The 17,361-nt window shown below is 35.3% G+C and overlaps 1 protein-coding gene across 1 annotated transcript in view; it reads right to left on the reverse strand.

Annotated features, from left to right (window-relative positions):
- LOC141334337 (rab effector Noc2-like) overlaps window positions 1–17,361 on the reverse strand; it is a 72,183-nt gene that overhangs the window by 14,383 nt on the left and 40,439 nt on the right. The gene's annotated exons all lie outside the window — the stretch shown is intronic.

Below are 17,361 nucleotides of genomic sequence, written 5' to 3' on the forward strand. Positions count from 1 at the left end.
CTGCCTGTATACTGCACACAAAACCTGAAACACTTTCTTGATCTAGTAAGGACAAATCTTATTGGCCATGAGGCAAGTGCAGGGTTTCTGCACAGTAAAATCAATTTTAAGAATTGTATTACCTTTTTTTAAGACCTGCACAAATAAAATTAATACTGCATGGCACAAAACAAACCCATACAATAAAAAGATTATTGTACAGAGATTTTTAGTCTTTCCTGTGATGGGGTGACGAGTTGGGGTCCCGAGAACCACATACTCTGAGTTTATGTTGTTTTAAATGCCAAAATACCAATAATAGCCAGGGATGAAGTCCTACAGATCTACAACATATTCAAATATTTATTTATATTATATTGATATTCTGGTTGCATTTTTTTTTCCAATTACCAATTTCAAACCACATCAATCTTAATAACAACTCTTAATTTTCTATTTAATCATTTATAAGTGATATATAATTGTCCATTTTCTTTTACAGATAAAATAAGCCAAAAACAGATTCAACTCAGATTGAAAAGACAAAAATTATTAAATGCCCATGAGAAAGACGCAATAATACAATTCACAAAGTTAAGGCACGATCATTGGACAGCAAAATGTTCATTGGGTCAGCATGGTCAGAAAAAAAAAAAAAACTTTAAGAATTAAGGTGATTAGGTGTGAAACCATCAGGAACCATTTAGTCTCCAGTGCCACCATTTTCCAGAACTGCAACCTACCTGGAGTCTTCAGAAATTTGTGCAATTTGTCAGGTTCTCAGAGACTTTGCTTGGGTAAAAAATCCTAGAAAATGACTCTCACTTAATAAGAATAACATGCTGAAGTGTTGTGAAAGTGTTTTTTATAGGCTTTATATACAGTTGAGTTGAGAGTGACCAGCACCACATCCTCTTGTACTACTTTTTCAAAAATCTAACTTCAAGAATTTGGCAGTAAGTTTTGGGAGTTCATTTTTGTCCATCTCTGTAAGACAGACTTTTCTGGATAGGAGAGAGACTAAAAACCCAAAACTTACTGACAGATTCTGGAAGATAAATTCTTAAAAGAGTGGAAAAAGGATGTGGTGCTGGTCCTTCAAGAGTCACTCTCAACTCATCTGTCTATAAAGCCTATTAAAAAAAATAGGCTTCATGTATTTCACAACACTTCAGCATGTTATTCTTATTTAGTGAGGGTATTTTTTAGGATTTTTTACTTTTTTTCCTGACAATGCTCTTCTAAAGATTCCAGGTAGGTTTCATTTCTGAAAAATGGTGGCATTGGAGACTAAATGGTTCCTGATGGTTTCACACCTAATTATTTACCATAATTCTTTTGCTGTTAACATGTGTCTTTTCTTCTACATCTGTTTATTTATTTATTTTTTGACTGTGCTGACCCAATGAGCATTTCACTGTCCAATGATCATGCCTTAACTTTGCAAATTTAGTATTGTATTACTATTGCATCCTTCTCATGGGCATTAATTAATTTTTGACTTTCAGCCTGAGTTCAGTCTGGCTCATTTTATCTGTAAAAGACAGCATGCCTAATAATCATGCACACCTGAATAAAAGGAGTTTTTCCACTTCCAGTCTTCATGGACAATTATCACTTATAAATGATTAAATAGAAAATTAATAGTAGTTATTAAGATTGATGTGGTTTGGAATTGGTAAAATGCGCTTGGAAAAAAATATGACTAGAATATCAATGTGCCTAATAATTATGCACGCAATGTTAAAAACTATAATGCAAATATGGTAAATTAATCAAGTGAAATTTCATTGATTGCAAACTTCTCTGAAACAGCGATCCTGTTAAATGTGCAACAGCGCCTTGTTTTGTCTTTAAAACATGCTGCACATTTATTTAACTGAATTATAGCCTTTTAAAAGTTTCATAAATTACATATCCATATCTTGGCGACTCCATTCTTCCATTCTCAACTTTATGACCACTTAAAATAATTAAGACTTCTGTACTATTAATTTAAGACTTTTCAGAGGCTTAAGGACCTCGTGGGTGTTTTTAAATCAGTCTGTCTGGAAATAAACTTGTGTTTACAAGGTAACGGTTGACACAGTAAGTGCTTTTGAGGATGAAAATCGCTGGATCTGTTGCAAGGTTAGTAAGATCAAATCTTTAAAAGATACTCTGCTCATCCTGCCTCCAAAATGAACTGCAATATTTATCAAACCTTGAAGTCCAGTCAAAGGCTACACAAGACTATTATTAGAAGGTCTGCTAGCATATTTCCCTGCTAAAAAACAAACAAACAAACAAACTGATTTATCAATTACAGATATATTGTACTAAAATTTAGCTGCCAACATTATTTAAAAGTTGCTAGAGTTTTCTGGAAATCATTCAGATGCACCAACCTATTTTCTAAACTAAAATCTGTGAAAATGAGTCCTGACTTATTGGATATTTCATGTAAACCAACAAATATTAAATAATACAGCACAGTATTAACATCCCTACTCAGATGCCAACTGTAACTAAGAAACCTACAGATGAATGTAATTTCCCTCTGCCTCCTGATATTCAGAAACATTCAGTCACATTACGAGCAATGACAGCAGAGGCCAGACAGTAGAATGAAGAAAAACTAACCTCTGCTAGGGGCCACAGTACTTCAGCTGACAGTACTTCAGCCAACTGAAATGTCACTAGACTTACAGTTAAAGGTCTCAGCAAATATGAAGTGATTGTTTACTTTGTCAAACAGAGACAGGAATCCACAGGGCCTCAGTCATGAAGCAGACAAATGGAGAAATGGAAATTAATGTGGATTTAATGGCTGTATGTATCCTTACCTCAGTCTGTCTTTAATGGATTACTGACACCAGTCATAAGTGTCAATTTGTCAAAATTAAGATGTATACAACATCTAAAAGCTAAATAAGTAAGCATTTTATTGATGTATGGTTTGTTAGGATAGGATAATATTTGGCTGAGATACAACTTCTTGAATATCTGCAATCTGAGTGTGCAAAAATATCAAAATATTGAGAAAATCAGCTTTAAATTTGTCCAAATTAAGTTCTTAGCAAAGCATATTACTAATCAAAAAGTTGATATATTTACAATAGGAAATTTACTAAATATCTTGATGGAACATGATCTTTACTTAATATATAAACAGGGTTCCTGCAGACATGAACAAGTGAAATTTAAGACTTTTTAAGACCTTTTTAATACCACCTTATATGAAATTTAAGACCTAAACCTGTAATGGAAATAGATATTATATTACATGCATATATGTAATATTTAATGTGTTTAATGTAAAAAGTAAACACAATTTCATGGCTGTCATAAATTAAATGTATTACTACGATATACAGTGAACTTTTCATATCAGCAGATACTATTCCACACAACATATCCCCATAAAAGTACCACTAGAAATATCTGATGTAAAAAAAATTCTGAAGCAATATTTTCATCAGTGCTCCATTAGCTTATACATCTTAAATCTGCATGTTTGATTTACCTTTATAAAGGCCTCTTTTTTTTTTACTATTGAAATTTATGCATTACCTTTGAAATTTATTTTATGAATTTATCAATAAATTCTAAATGGCTCTTAGCAGTGAGATTACATAATTTACACTGCAAAATTAAAAGTGAGATTAATGTTTTAAATACATTTATTGATTTATAAATATATAAATTAGCAATGTTGAGTGTGGAGTAGAGTTTAGATTTTCTACCCGAGCCCGAGCCCAGACTTGACCCGACCCGACCCGGCCGATATTTCCTGCCACTATCTTCGGGCCGGGCCGGGCTGGGCGGGGCCATGATCAAGCATTTGTGTGTGGGTTTATTTATTTATTTGTGACCCTGGACCACAAAACCAGTCTTAAGTCGCTGGGTTATATTTGTAGTAATATCCAAAAATACACTGTATGGGTCAAAATTCTAGATTTTTCTTTTATGCCAAAAATCATTAGGATATTAAGTAAAGATCATATACTATAAATATATCAAATTGTAATTTTTGATTAGTAATATGCATTGTTAAGAACTTAATTTGGAGAACTTTAAAGGTGATTTTCAAATAGATGTATCTCGGCCAAATATTGTCCTACCCTAACAAAGCATATATCAATAGAAAGCTTATTTATTGAGCTTTCATATGTTGTATACATCTCAGTTTTGTAAAATTTAACCTTATGACTGGTTTTGTGGTCCAGGGTCACTTTTTTTTAAAAAAATCATTACTTAATTAGCCTAATTGGGTGGAGAGCTATGCCATAATTATAAATATTATACGAATTTGCAACACGTGTCATGCGCAGCAACGCTCCAGTTCCCGCGACAGCGTCTCCTCCACTGGCACACATAACACCGGGCCAGCTGTGCTGTATTGTGTATGTGTATAGCTTAAGCGCAACATGGAGCTTGAAGACGTACAGAAAAAAATTAAAAAGGGGGAATTAACTTTGAGCAAGTTTGGAGGAAAGTCGGAGATATGGAAACACTTTCAACAAGTCGTGGGCAGTGACAACATATGTGTCGGCTTTGTGAAGTGCATTAAGTGCGGCACGCTGCTAGCTTATGATAGCAAAAAAACGGGGACTATATGGGAACCATATGTGACCCTGGACCACAAAACCAGTCTTAAGTCGCTGGGGTATATTTGTAGCAATAGCCAAAAATACATTGCATGGGTCAAAATTTTAGATTTTTCTTTTATGCCAAAAATCATTAAGAAATTAAGTAAAGTTCATGTTTCATGAAGATTTTTTGTAAAATTCCTACTGTAAACATATCAAAATGTAATTTTTGATTTGTAATATGCATTGTTAAGAACCTAATTTGGACAACTTTAAAGGTGATTTTCTCAGTCTTTTAGATTTTTTTGCATCCTCAGATTTCTGATTTCAAATAGATGTATCTCAGCCAAATATTGTCCTATCCTAACAAACCATACATCAACAGAAAGCTTATTTATCGAGCTTTCATATGACGTATAAATCTCAGTTTTGTCAAATTTAACCTTATGACTGGTTTTGTGGTCCAGGGTCACATATAGGAGGCTTTCTTGTCTTGATCACCTAATTAATACTGTCCTTCGCCACAGTCTGCATGCCGACACACTGCCCGACAACGCGCCATATACAGGAGAGACTTTAGCTGCTGCTAAAGGACTCGTGAGGTATCTGAAACTTTCTGGCCTGGCTGCGCAATTATCGAAGACAGTGCTACAGATGGGGGAAACACGATTTAGCACAGTTTAGCTCACACTCAAGTCAGTGCAGGACATATTTCCAGAACTATGGGAGAAGTTGGAGACCCGCGGTGAGCTTGAGCGCATCCAAAATATTGCACCCGACTTATTGAGCTTTCTGGTCACCTTTTTGGAGCCATTCTATAATGCCCAGAGAGAGTTGGAGGGCGATAAATATACAACCATAAATCTGGTCTGCCTTTGGATTGAGAAACTGAAGAAACATTGCGAACCCTCTCCCACCGACTCTCCGCAGCAAGCTTTTGTGCGCCAGAGACATGCCGAGTTCATATTGCAAAAAATCAAGGTGAACATGCTGCACAAAGTTGCTCTTTTCCTCTGGCCAAAATTCAACAAATTGAGGATGATGTCTCCTGAAGAGATATCTGAAGTACATACCCACGTTCGCACCCTACTCTTGCCTATGGATGAAGCAGGCATGTGATTGGCTAAGGACAAAAAAGCAGGAAAATATACTAAGACCCCCCCCGGTTGGGAAAATTAACCGAAATGAGCATCCCTAATAGCTAGTAAATACAAGTAAGTTAATGTTAATGCAGCTTAAACATCCTGCCATAGTAGAAAATCACTCAAAATCGATCATCTAATCCAGGGGTCTTCAACTAAAACGGCTCGAGGTCCAGTAATGAATCCTGCGCACCAGCCGAGGTCCAGACAATTATATATAAAAAACTATTTATGTTTTTTTTTTTTTCACGAGACCAGGGTATCTGCAGCATATTTTATCTTAAATTCTAGACATTTAAATACTTTTTTAAAGACCTGAACAAAATTTAATTAATAAATAAATACATTATTACAATGACTGTAAAAAGCATGATTTACAATTGAGATGCAGATTTCACAAAACAAAAAAGATTTCTTAAATTATAAAATTCACATTCCAGCCTTCAAGAGTCAAAAGTATCAATTCTTATATTAATTTAAACAATTATTGTCAATCAAGTATTACATTAATTAACATATATTTTATTGCCTTAATTGTTTAAATTTGTTTAACACATGATCTTGACGATCCATCAGATAACATTTACAACTCTACTTGTTTGGTGCTTAAAACCATGGACTGATTTGTTTACATTGGTCTTTTTGACAACAGTAGACGTACGAGCTGATTAAAAATGTCAGATCATTCTCTTCCAGCAGGAGGCGCTATCAGAATGGTACACAAAACAGCGCCGCAGCTGACTTTGAAACGCGCAGCGCTCATATTTATTCAATGAATAACCTTATAAAGTTCCATCGCAATTCTTGCCTTTTAGTCCCCACATTTAAGACCACCTGAAATAATTAAGTCTTTCTTAACCCCTAATAACACTACAGTCATCAATAAAAATGAAGAGCTTCATTTCAAGAACTGACTTTCAAAAACCCTTAGCCTACACAAAATACGTTTCTTTTTATTTTGCAGAAGAGAAATATTAGGGAAGTAAATTAATATCAGCATATAAAGTATATTCGTCTATCATTGTCTCTTAGAGAATGTGCACATTAGATGCTGAAAGCGCTGTTTTTACTTTCACTTTAATATATGCAGTTTTCACGTTGCTTGTGTGATATCCATTGGCTCACCGTCGTGGTTTAAAATATAAATATGTATAAAAATACAGTATAAAAAGATATATTTACAATATTTTGCGACGTAACCCCAAAATAATGCATTTTCCATCAACGTTTTTCACTCACTGAAAGCTACATCTGTCTGCCGATCTCTGCTCTCCTCACTGCACGGAAGATTGCACCCAAATGCTGACCCTAGTGTGCTTAATATAAATGTATTTATTAGAAATAGCGTTTGGCATTTTTTAAATTTTATTATTATTATTATTATTATGTCAAAAGCTTTCATGGTCCGCATGGACGCATCTTGCGGTCCGGAATCATACTTCGCCATCCGCCATTTGCGAACGGTCGCAAATACGTGACATAGGTCACATTTTCAGGTCGAAAAATCCGGAATTCCGGATTAATCCGGAAAAATCACATCCCTGATGAAGATGCTGCTGCGACTGGCAGTACTGGCTTCACACCACCAGCAGCCAGGCCCAGGACAGACTCCGACTTTGCAGAGTGGGAGAACCAAGACGAGGATAACGAACCAGAGGAGGATGAAGTGGCCGTGTACAATTCACAGAGGCATACCATGGATGACGACAGGGACCTACTGAAATGGTGGAAAGTCAACGAATTGATCTACCCAAAACTAGCCAGACTGGTAAGATCCGTCCTCTGCATTCCAGAAAGCAGCAGACAAAGCGGACAATAGAGCAGAGGAGGACCGCTCTGAAACCAGCTACTGTGGACGCAATCTTGTTCTTGCATGACAACATGTAGAGCCATGTAAGTAGGCTATAACTTTGTGATTAATATGCTATTATAAAATGGTTACATTATATGTAGGCCTATAGCAGGCAGCATATAAACTTGGCCTAATCAATTCCCCACACTTCATCTACATGGTCATACACAGGCAGGAGGCTGCCATCAGAACTGACGTGCCATCAACCTGGAGTGTTTGAATCACCTCAGTTTAATAAGACTTTTTTATTTAGTCTAAATCAGATGTTACTCTGTTAATTTTGTATGTTAATTTTTTTTTTATTGGAGTGTAATCATTGTAGGCTACCCTGCATCATTAACCCATCCCCATTGTCCCTCGATGTGACTCTGCGTTTTTGCACTAATGCCTAAATTTGAAAATATCAAAATAGGCCTATTTGTTGTGTTTTCAAATTATTCGATTTATATTGATTTTGCTATATGCCTATAGACTAGGTCAAGTTCTTTCTTGTTCGTTTTGCATGATTTAGATCATTGCTAAAAATCTAGTTTTTAGGGTCATGAAGCTGTTTTGCACTACGTTTTATAATAGGTTTTAAAATATTTATTTTGTTTAAAAATATTCTAAAACTTATCATATTTATTAAATATGCCATCCAAAGTTAATTACTTGTTCATTTTCTGTGTTTATCATTGTTCACGTTTTTTTAGGCTACTTTTTTTTCATTCGGATCTATTTGCGATCCATTCTGAATAAACAAACAATGCAGTTTACATGCTTCGTCCTTGTTGCATTTTTCATTAAGATAAATCTAAACTAATTTCTGTAGTTCAAAAAACTTAGAATTGTAGTTGAGAACGTCTGTTATAACGGCTCACGTATTAAAAAATAGTCAGGTTTAAATCGGGCTCAAGCTCATAATTACAGTTAATGTGTCGGACCGGGTCGGGCTCGGACACAAGGTGCACGGGCTCGGGTAGGATCGGGTTTAATTTTTTGGGCCCGATCTAAGCTCTAGTGTGGAGGCATACTTTTAAACACACTAGACTACCAGCAGGTGGCGGTAAGTCACTTCATGAGCGAGTTATTTCAACTGATTCGAGCAAAACGCTGAATCATAGCAAAACGTTGCTAGGAGAATGCTTCTGCTGCAAACTATTTTCGTTGGTGAAACAGAACAAAACAGTGAAAATATTTTGTCTAATATGTAAGTAACTACTTGACTAACTACTTGTTTATTGAGCTAAAATTAATGTAACATTTGTAACATTAATTGTGAGAATTTTCAGCAAAAAGCTCACTTGGTATATTACTGAACTATATCATGTTATAAATAAACTATACATTTAAAATTTTTACCTCAGTGTGTTTCTTTAGAGTGCTGTTACATTCATTTGTTTTAAAGTATGTCACAAATAGACCAGAAATACACCATCCATTATTAATTTCCATTTACGTTGAATGTATTAAAATATGAATCTTTCTTGCCTTTCGATGCTTCGCTAGTTGTTTTTGTCACTTCAGTTTTAATCAGGCGGTTTGTTCGGTCGGGCAAGTACAAAAAAACATTTTACAAGTATCTCGAAGGCTGGCGGTCAGCTAGCTCGACCTATATTTATTATTATTATTGAGGACATTATATACAGAAAAAGGTAGTTTGACCTGTATTCTGCTACTGCGATTCTGTCTGAAGACGCAGTAACTTCCACAGGGGGAGAAAAAAATCTACAGTTGTTAGCAACTGGCCTTAGCCAAGCCCTATATTCAGTTTTTTCAAGCTAAGTTTCGCTAAACTTGCACTTCCCCATAGCTAAAAAGTTAATTCCATTTTACTTCTGTGGAACAATCTGAGAGAGATTTGCGCCAATAACAGAAATCTGATTGGCTATTGCATGTTGGTCTCATTTGTAGTTTAAATACAGCAAATTATATTTGGAATAGTGAAATAAAGAATAGTCTCAGCCTCAGACGTCACGCCCACGGAACGTTGGCTAAACCATAGATACATATATGTAGATGCCTCATTAGCTACTGTTTCTATGGGCCTTTATACGTAAGCCGTCCGCCATTTTGGAACGGTCCACTTGACGTCATTCACCATACTGTAGGTTCGCAGACCAACGACTGCAGGACTGTGGCATTTCGAATATTCAGTGATTACTATGGTGATTTACATAGATCTATGGGTGAATGACGTCAAGTGGACCGCAGCAAAATGGCGGATGGCTTACGTAAGGTCCATAGAAACAGTCGCTAATGAGGCATCTACGTATATATATATCTATGCTTGGAGCGGTCCAATGGGGTATCTACGTATATATATATATCTATGGGCTAAACGTCTGATGCATATTGTACACTTAACTGGAAACACTTCAGGAATGTCAAAGTCGTCATCTGATTAGTTGAATTTGATTAGTTGAATTTGACCGGACGCGAGTGTCGCGTTTGCTTTCGGTCCTCCGGGAAACGAAGCGCAGACTGATTTACTCGGCGTTTTGCTAAAAGGTGCTTATGCAGACGCGATTGTTGTTATACACTTTTGCGACGTTCGTGAACAAATTACTGACTTACTGCTTTGTTCTCCCTCTTCTTATTTAACTGGTTATTTCAATGACTGACTTGTTGCACGCAAGTCTGTTGTTGAGGCATTTCCATGCACCGAAACGTGACGCTGAACGAAACGAACTGTGATTGGCATGTCGGTCAAACGGCCTTATGGGCGGGCCTTGGCCAATTAAAGCTGCCATGAATTCCACCTTCAGCCGTCAGTCTGAAGGTCTGGCTACGCGAGAACTACAACACCACGGAAACAACAAAAAGGGAATTTAAATGAGCATTAGAGGTAGCGTTACATGGACATCGGAAAAATAAGACCTGTGTAAAATTATTTAAGACCTAGAACAGCGAATTTAAGACTTTTTAAGGCCTACAATTTTGATTTTTAAATTTTAGACTTTTTAAGACTCCGCGGGAACCCTGATAAAAGAAAAATCAATAATGTTGACTCATACAATGTATGTTTGGCCATTGCTACAAATATACCTGTGCTACTTAAGACTGGTTTTGTGATCCAGGGTCACATATGTGTGTCTAAATGACATTTTCTTGGGATTACACCAGTTGACAATTATCCAGAAAACTATACTTAAAATGTACCGTAGTAAAAAGGTTTTATTATAAAGCAATCTATTGACCTTGGTGCACAATTGTGCGGGTCTACGGGGGTCCGCCTTGTGATATAAATTGTATTTTATGGTTTTCTTGTCACATGACTCACATAACACTTCCTGCAGATTAGTGACATCCTACACTGGATCATATGCGCTGTGTAAGTACCCGACGACACTGAAAAACCAGCAGAGATTTACAACAGCCAGTGACCTTTGGCGAAGACAACAGAAATGATTGCATAGTGCTGTAAATGAAATACCTGTTTTTGTGCCAACCATGCAACCACACTAACCCTGGGAGAATTTGATTTGCTAGACAAAATCAAAGCTAGTGACTTATCATATAATGTTTGTTGCCAGCTTTTTCAATAAGCTAGAATATTACAAAAAGCCTGCTCACAGAGACAATGACCAAGTCAGAGGTGAACCTGCTGGAGGCTAAGATACAGACAGCTACAATGACCTTGTGAACTTACTGTATGCAAATGTGGTTAAAGCCAAACAATGTGTCAATTATAGCCAAACTTTTTCATAAGATAAATTCTCACCCCCACATGCCCTCAGAGAAGATCACTTCCGTAGATACTGTAGACCACAGTACATACTGACATAATACTTCAGAAATCTTTTCTAAGTTGAAAACAGTTCTGCTGGATATATTTGGATATATATATATATTTGGATATATATATATATTTGGATATATATATATATATTTGTGAAAACCAGGATATTTTTAGGACCTCAATATTTTATAACATTATAAATCACTTTACTGTCATTTTTGAATAAGTGAATGGATCTTTGCTGAATAAAATAATTCTTTACTTTGTGAACCTATCATTTTGAACAGTAGTGTAAGTAAATTTTTGGAGGGCATTGCACCAGCAACAGCTGTTGTACCAATTTTTTAAGGGTGTATAGTCTATATTTTTAATACGTACATCTCCGCACAGGAAATGAAGAGGCATAACTCAGATAGTACACATTAATGTCACAGTGGTGATACATGAAGAAGCAGGAAACAAGAAACGTCTTCTGCACTGATTTAGGGGAATAATTTACTTCTCTGATTTGGTACGATTAAATTCAATTTCAGAATCAATATGCTCTTAAGTGAAGAACAGTGAGCTTCGATAGTGTGTAACTGAAGTATTTACAGCCTTCAACACTTATTACACACAAGATGCTGGACTAAACATCTGTTCACAAGTAATAGGATTTTTAAATATCTACATAATACATTTTGACCTTCCCAAAGGCCTTACCCAGCATTCTGGTATTTTTCTTTTAAGATTATTTAAAGAATACTAATAATAATGATTCTTTCTTAGGCTTCTTATTTCTAAAAAACCAAACAACAACAACAAAAATCTACTCCACACCCATCTTAAGTAATATTTCCCTTTCAACGGCAGCTTTTCTTCCTTTTTTATTGCAGTAATTTAAAACATTCCCTTATAGGTCAATAGTATCTGAAATCTCAGGCAATAAACAAGCTACAACTGAATACATTAACCAAACACACAAACCCACACAGGTTTCCATGTTTTAAGAGGGAATTCCATAGATAAGTGTAAAAAAAAAATTGAGACTGTCTTCCAAATGAAGTTAGAGAGTCCACTAATATTCATGTCTTTAAAAAGCGTGTAAAGACATATCTCTTTAAAGTTGCTTATGAGCATAATAGCTTGTGACGTGTGTGTAATTTTGCATGTTTTTTATGTTATTTTAATACTTAGATTGGTTATACTCTTTTCTTTCTTTTGTGATGTAATTGTTTATTTTTATATTTTTCAATTAGCTTATATTTGCTAAGTTTTAATTATTTTACATTGATGTTTTTATGTTTGTTTCATGCCTGTGAAGCACTTTGAGTTGCATTTATGTATGAAAAGTGCTATACAAATAAATAAAATAAAATAAATAAAAATAAAAGTAATGATTTTTATACTGTACAAACTGTATTTGATATATTTGATTCCAAGTCTAAAAATCCCTATACGGGTATTTTTTATTTTTCTTCAAACTGTTATTATTTCATTCCATAACTGAAGATTAAATGTTAGCCTTTTTATCATATAGATGTCATATACAGTGGTGTGAAAAAGTGTTGGCCCTCTTCCTGATTTTTTTTTTTTTGTTGCATGTTTGTCACACTTAAATTTTTCAGATCATCAAACTAATTTAAATGTTAAATCAAAGATAACACAAGTAAAAACAACATGCAGTTTTTAAATGAAGGTTTTTTTTAATGAAGGTAAAATAAACCAAACCCACATGGCCCTGTGTGAAAAAGTGCCACCCAGTGCTACACCCAGGCCTGATTACTGCCACACGTGTTCGCAATCAAGAAATCACTTAAATAGGACCTGCCTGACAAAGTGAAGTAGACCAAAAGATCCAAATAAATTCAGGAACAAATGAGAACGAAGTTAATTAAGAAAAGAACCACAGTGAGACTCATTATCCACAAATGGCAAAAACATGGAACAGTGGTGAACCTTCCCGGAAGTGGTCGGCTGACCAAAATTACCCCAAGAGCGCAGCGACGACTCATCCAAGAGGTAACAAAAGACCCCACAACAACATCTAAAGAACTACAGGCCTCTCTTGCCCTTAGTTCAGGTCAGTGTTCATGACTCCACCATAAGAAAGAGACGGGGCAAAAATGGCCTGCATGGCAGAGATCCAAGACGAAAACCTCTACTGAGCAAAAATAACATAAAGGCTCGTCTCAGTTTTGCCATCTTGATGATCCCCAAGACTTTTGGGAAAATACTCTCTGGACTGACGAGACAAAAGGTTTTGGAAGGTGTGTGTCCCATAACATCTGCCGTAAAAGTAACACAGCATTTCAGAAAAAAAAACCACCATACCAACAGTAAAATATGGTGGTGGTAGTGTGATGGTCTGGGGCTGTTTTGCTGCCTCTGGACCTGGAAGACTTGCTGTGATAAATGGAGCCATGAATTCTGCTGTCTACCGAAAAATCCTGAAGGGCAATGTCTGGCCATCTCTTCCTGACCTCAAGCTAAAGCTAACTTGGGTTCTGCAGCAGGACAATGATCCAAAACACACCAGCAAATCCACCTCTGAATGGCTGAAGAAAAACAAAATGAAGACTTTGGAGTGGCCTAGTCAAAGTCCTGACCTGAATCCTATTGAGATGCTGTGGCATGACCTTAAAAAATGCGGTTCATGCTCGAAAACCCTCCAATGTGGCTGAATTACAACAATTCTGCCAAGATGAGTGGGCAAAATTCCTGCACAGACTCACTGCAAGTTATCGCAAACGCTTGATTGCAGTTGTTGCTGCTAAGGTTGGCCCAAACAGTTATTTAGTTTAGGGGGCAAACACTTTTTCACACAGGGCCATGAACAGCATGTATTACAGTACATGCTGTTCATTTCACATTGTTGGTTGCGAATATAGTTCTATAATAAATTTAAACTTTTGCTGCATCTCTTCCTGTTTATGATGCATGATCTTAGTTTGAGGGTTCATAATTTTTTAATAGACAGTTGAATTGGAATGACTTACATTGTTGACTATCTTATCCGGATTTTGTGTTGTTGTACTGATATTAGAGCATTTGAAACATTAAATCGGACTATGTGATATTGAGAATACGCATATGCATCCCTACCAAAAAGTCTAATAAAATAAACCAAATACAATTACTCTTTAAAATTCTGTGTGCCGCCAACATAAACGTCATTAGAAACAAAAATTATGCCTCAAACTCTCAAAGCTAAAGAGTCCCTCAAAACAAGACAGGCTGCAAAGTTATTCTTCTCATACAAAACGGGAAAAACCGCTGTCTCAGACTCCCCTGTGATCAGTTATTTCTAAATAAGAGCTCTTTGCCCATCCGACTGGCACATTATCATCCCAAATCTGTTATGGCTGCCAGATGCCGGATTTTCATGAAATTCCAATGAGGTGTATTTTACAAATTTACATACATTTAGCCTGATTAACCCTCCAGAATTAATTCTTAAGTATATAGAAATGATTCCGGCAAGCACAGAGAGAGGAGGATCAATGCTGATGAAGAAAAACAGCTGAAGATGTAGAGGTGTTATCTAAATTTTCGGAAGTATTTTCTGTAGCACTGAAAGTGTTTGATGCTAAAAGCTTATGATAAGACGCTATGTGTAAGGTGCTTCTATTTCCAGAGTAATTATCGAAAGATTATTTTTTATTAAAATGGATGACTTTGAGTCTCGTAAAACAACTTTACCAAGCAGAACTTCAAATGAAAAAGTTTAATTCATGAAATCACTGTTTAAATCTGAAAGCAGCTGAGCAAATGTTTAGATAATCTTCATTCTCCTTTCTGTCCCCCCCAGCATCTGGGATGGGAAGTGCTTTACCTGCATGTCCAATCACATCAGACTGAGTGAAACTTTACCTAATCTAACCATCAGCTGAACAGAAAGATACTCAGTCTAAAAGTGTATCTATATTGCTGTTACATTGGTTCAGACATGATAATTTTGACCTGTCAGCCTTAAAGGACGTTCCAGATTCAATACAAGTTAAGCACTATTGACAGCATCTGTCAGCGAACTGACAGATCTGCAGAGGATTTAACTGCAGAAATGTTTGTTAAAGCATTTTCTTTCATTCCAATCCAATGTGTTTCTTTTGCATTTACAAATTGAATAATTTTGTTGTAATCTTATCTACAATAAGCCAGAGATGATGTAAACCTGATTTTTTAAATGTAAAGCATTTCTTTAAATAAATTCTTGTCCATCTCTGCATTTTTTAAATACTATCTAAAAAACAAATTTAACTACTGGCTTCAAAATATCAGAGCAAACATGGTCTGTTTCAACAAGATCAATACCAGATTTAATATTATTTTATCAACATTATTGCACTTCATACAGTTCATGGGAAGGAAAAAATAGATGCATTTACTCTGTGCAGGCTGAGTCAATACTATTACAACAAGAGAGATGACACATACAATGTCCTGAAATAGCTTCACAAGTTTAGGTTTTGTTTTTGTCTTCCATTATTCCAATAATAATGTTTTATTACAGTTAATATCAAGAGTTAATATTTATGTTCTGGTGACTTAACTTTCTCCTCTGAAGATCCAGTGTAGTTACACAGGGTCAAATTGACCCTGTAAGACAAATCACAGCCTATGAGTCACAATCTGTTGTTTGTGACGAAGCGTGTGTGAAAGACAGGTGACAGTAAAGCATTTACACTGTCATTTTCAAATCACATTTGTTGGTTCAGGCTGAAAAGCCTAGTTAAAAATTTTGGTAAAAAAAGAATAGTTTGTTCAAAAGGTTCTGTCATTATTTATTCACCCTCAGAATGCTCCAAAGCTGGATGAATTCCTTGGAACTAGGACTGGGCGATACAGTGTTTCCCCTAGGTTTACAGCTTTGGGGAGGGGTGGGGGGTTGCCGGTAGCCAATGGTACTTTTTTTCGGTACTTTAGCCTACTTTGTGGGTAATAATGGAAACATTTATTTCAGTGAACAAATAAGTCCAAAACTCTCAATTTAAACATTTGGAACAATAGGGCCCAGCCATCTTTTTCTTTTTTTCAGAAATTCTTGTGTTTTTATATTCTTCTGATAATCAAATGAAGGCATTAAACATTTATTTATTTTTAATCAAATGAAAATTAAAACTTTTTTTGGCAAATAAACAGAGGTTTACTGTTAAAATTAATAGTTACATTAAAAAAAAGAACAAAATGTGTAAATATTCAATTAAAATTTTAATAATAATTTTGTATTTTTTCTACAATTAACTGGTTAATCTTGTTCTAATATATGTATTTTTTAATCATTTCATTATTTTATTTAAATTTGCCAGAAATAGGAATATATTAACACCTAGATTATACTGTATAAAAGTAATACAAAGACTAATATAGTTCTGTAGGAGTAAAGAGTAATGTGATATAATTTTAGTACTTTATGATTAAGCTATAGCATTTGTGCATTTATACTAAATGTTTAAACTACTGTTTAAACTACTGTCAAACAAATACCTAGAAACCATGGTTATATTTTTACCAGAACAATGGTTAATTTTAATAAAACTCAGTCAGAATAATTAAATGTCACCATATAAAAATGAGGTTACAATTTTTACAGACGTTACTGCGTTTTATAATGAACATAATATTACATCTGCATCCTAACTCAAGCTACTGTCAAATGTGCATTAAGTCTTTACAGATAATGTACTCAGCCCCTTGTCATTGAAGATGTTCATGTCTTTCTTTCTTCAGCCATAAAGAGTTATGTTTTTTGAGAAAAACAACATTTCAGGATTTCTCTCCATACAATGGATATCTAAGGTGTCCCCAAGTTTAAACTTCCAAAATGCAGTTTAAATGCAGCTTCAAAGGGCTTTAAACGATCCCAGCTGTGGAAGAAGGGTTTTATCTAGCGAAACAATCTGTAATTTTCTAAAAAAAAATAATAATAATAATAATTAAATAAAAATCCTGTTTATGACAGTTAGGGTATGTCAAAAAACTCCCATCTCATTTTCTCCTATAACTTCAAAATCGCCCCTATATCGCCGTTTAAAATTTTATTTTATTTTAATTTTTTTGTAAAGGCCGTTTGATCTTTTTTGCATGTTCACTTTGTAAACACTGGGTTGGTACTTC

The sequence above is a fragment of the Garra rufa genome, chromosome 5 (assembly GCF_049309525.1).
Source record: "Garra rufa chromosome 5, GarRuf1.0, whole genome shotgun sequence".
In the NCBI taxonomy this organism is placed as follows: domain Eukaryota; kingdom Metazoa; phylum Chordata; class Actinopteri; order Cypriniformes; family Cyprinidae; genus Garra; species Garra rufa.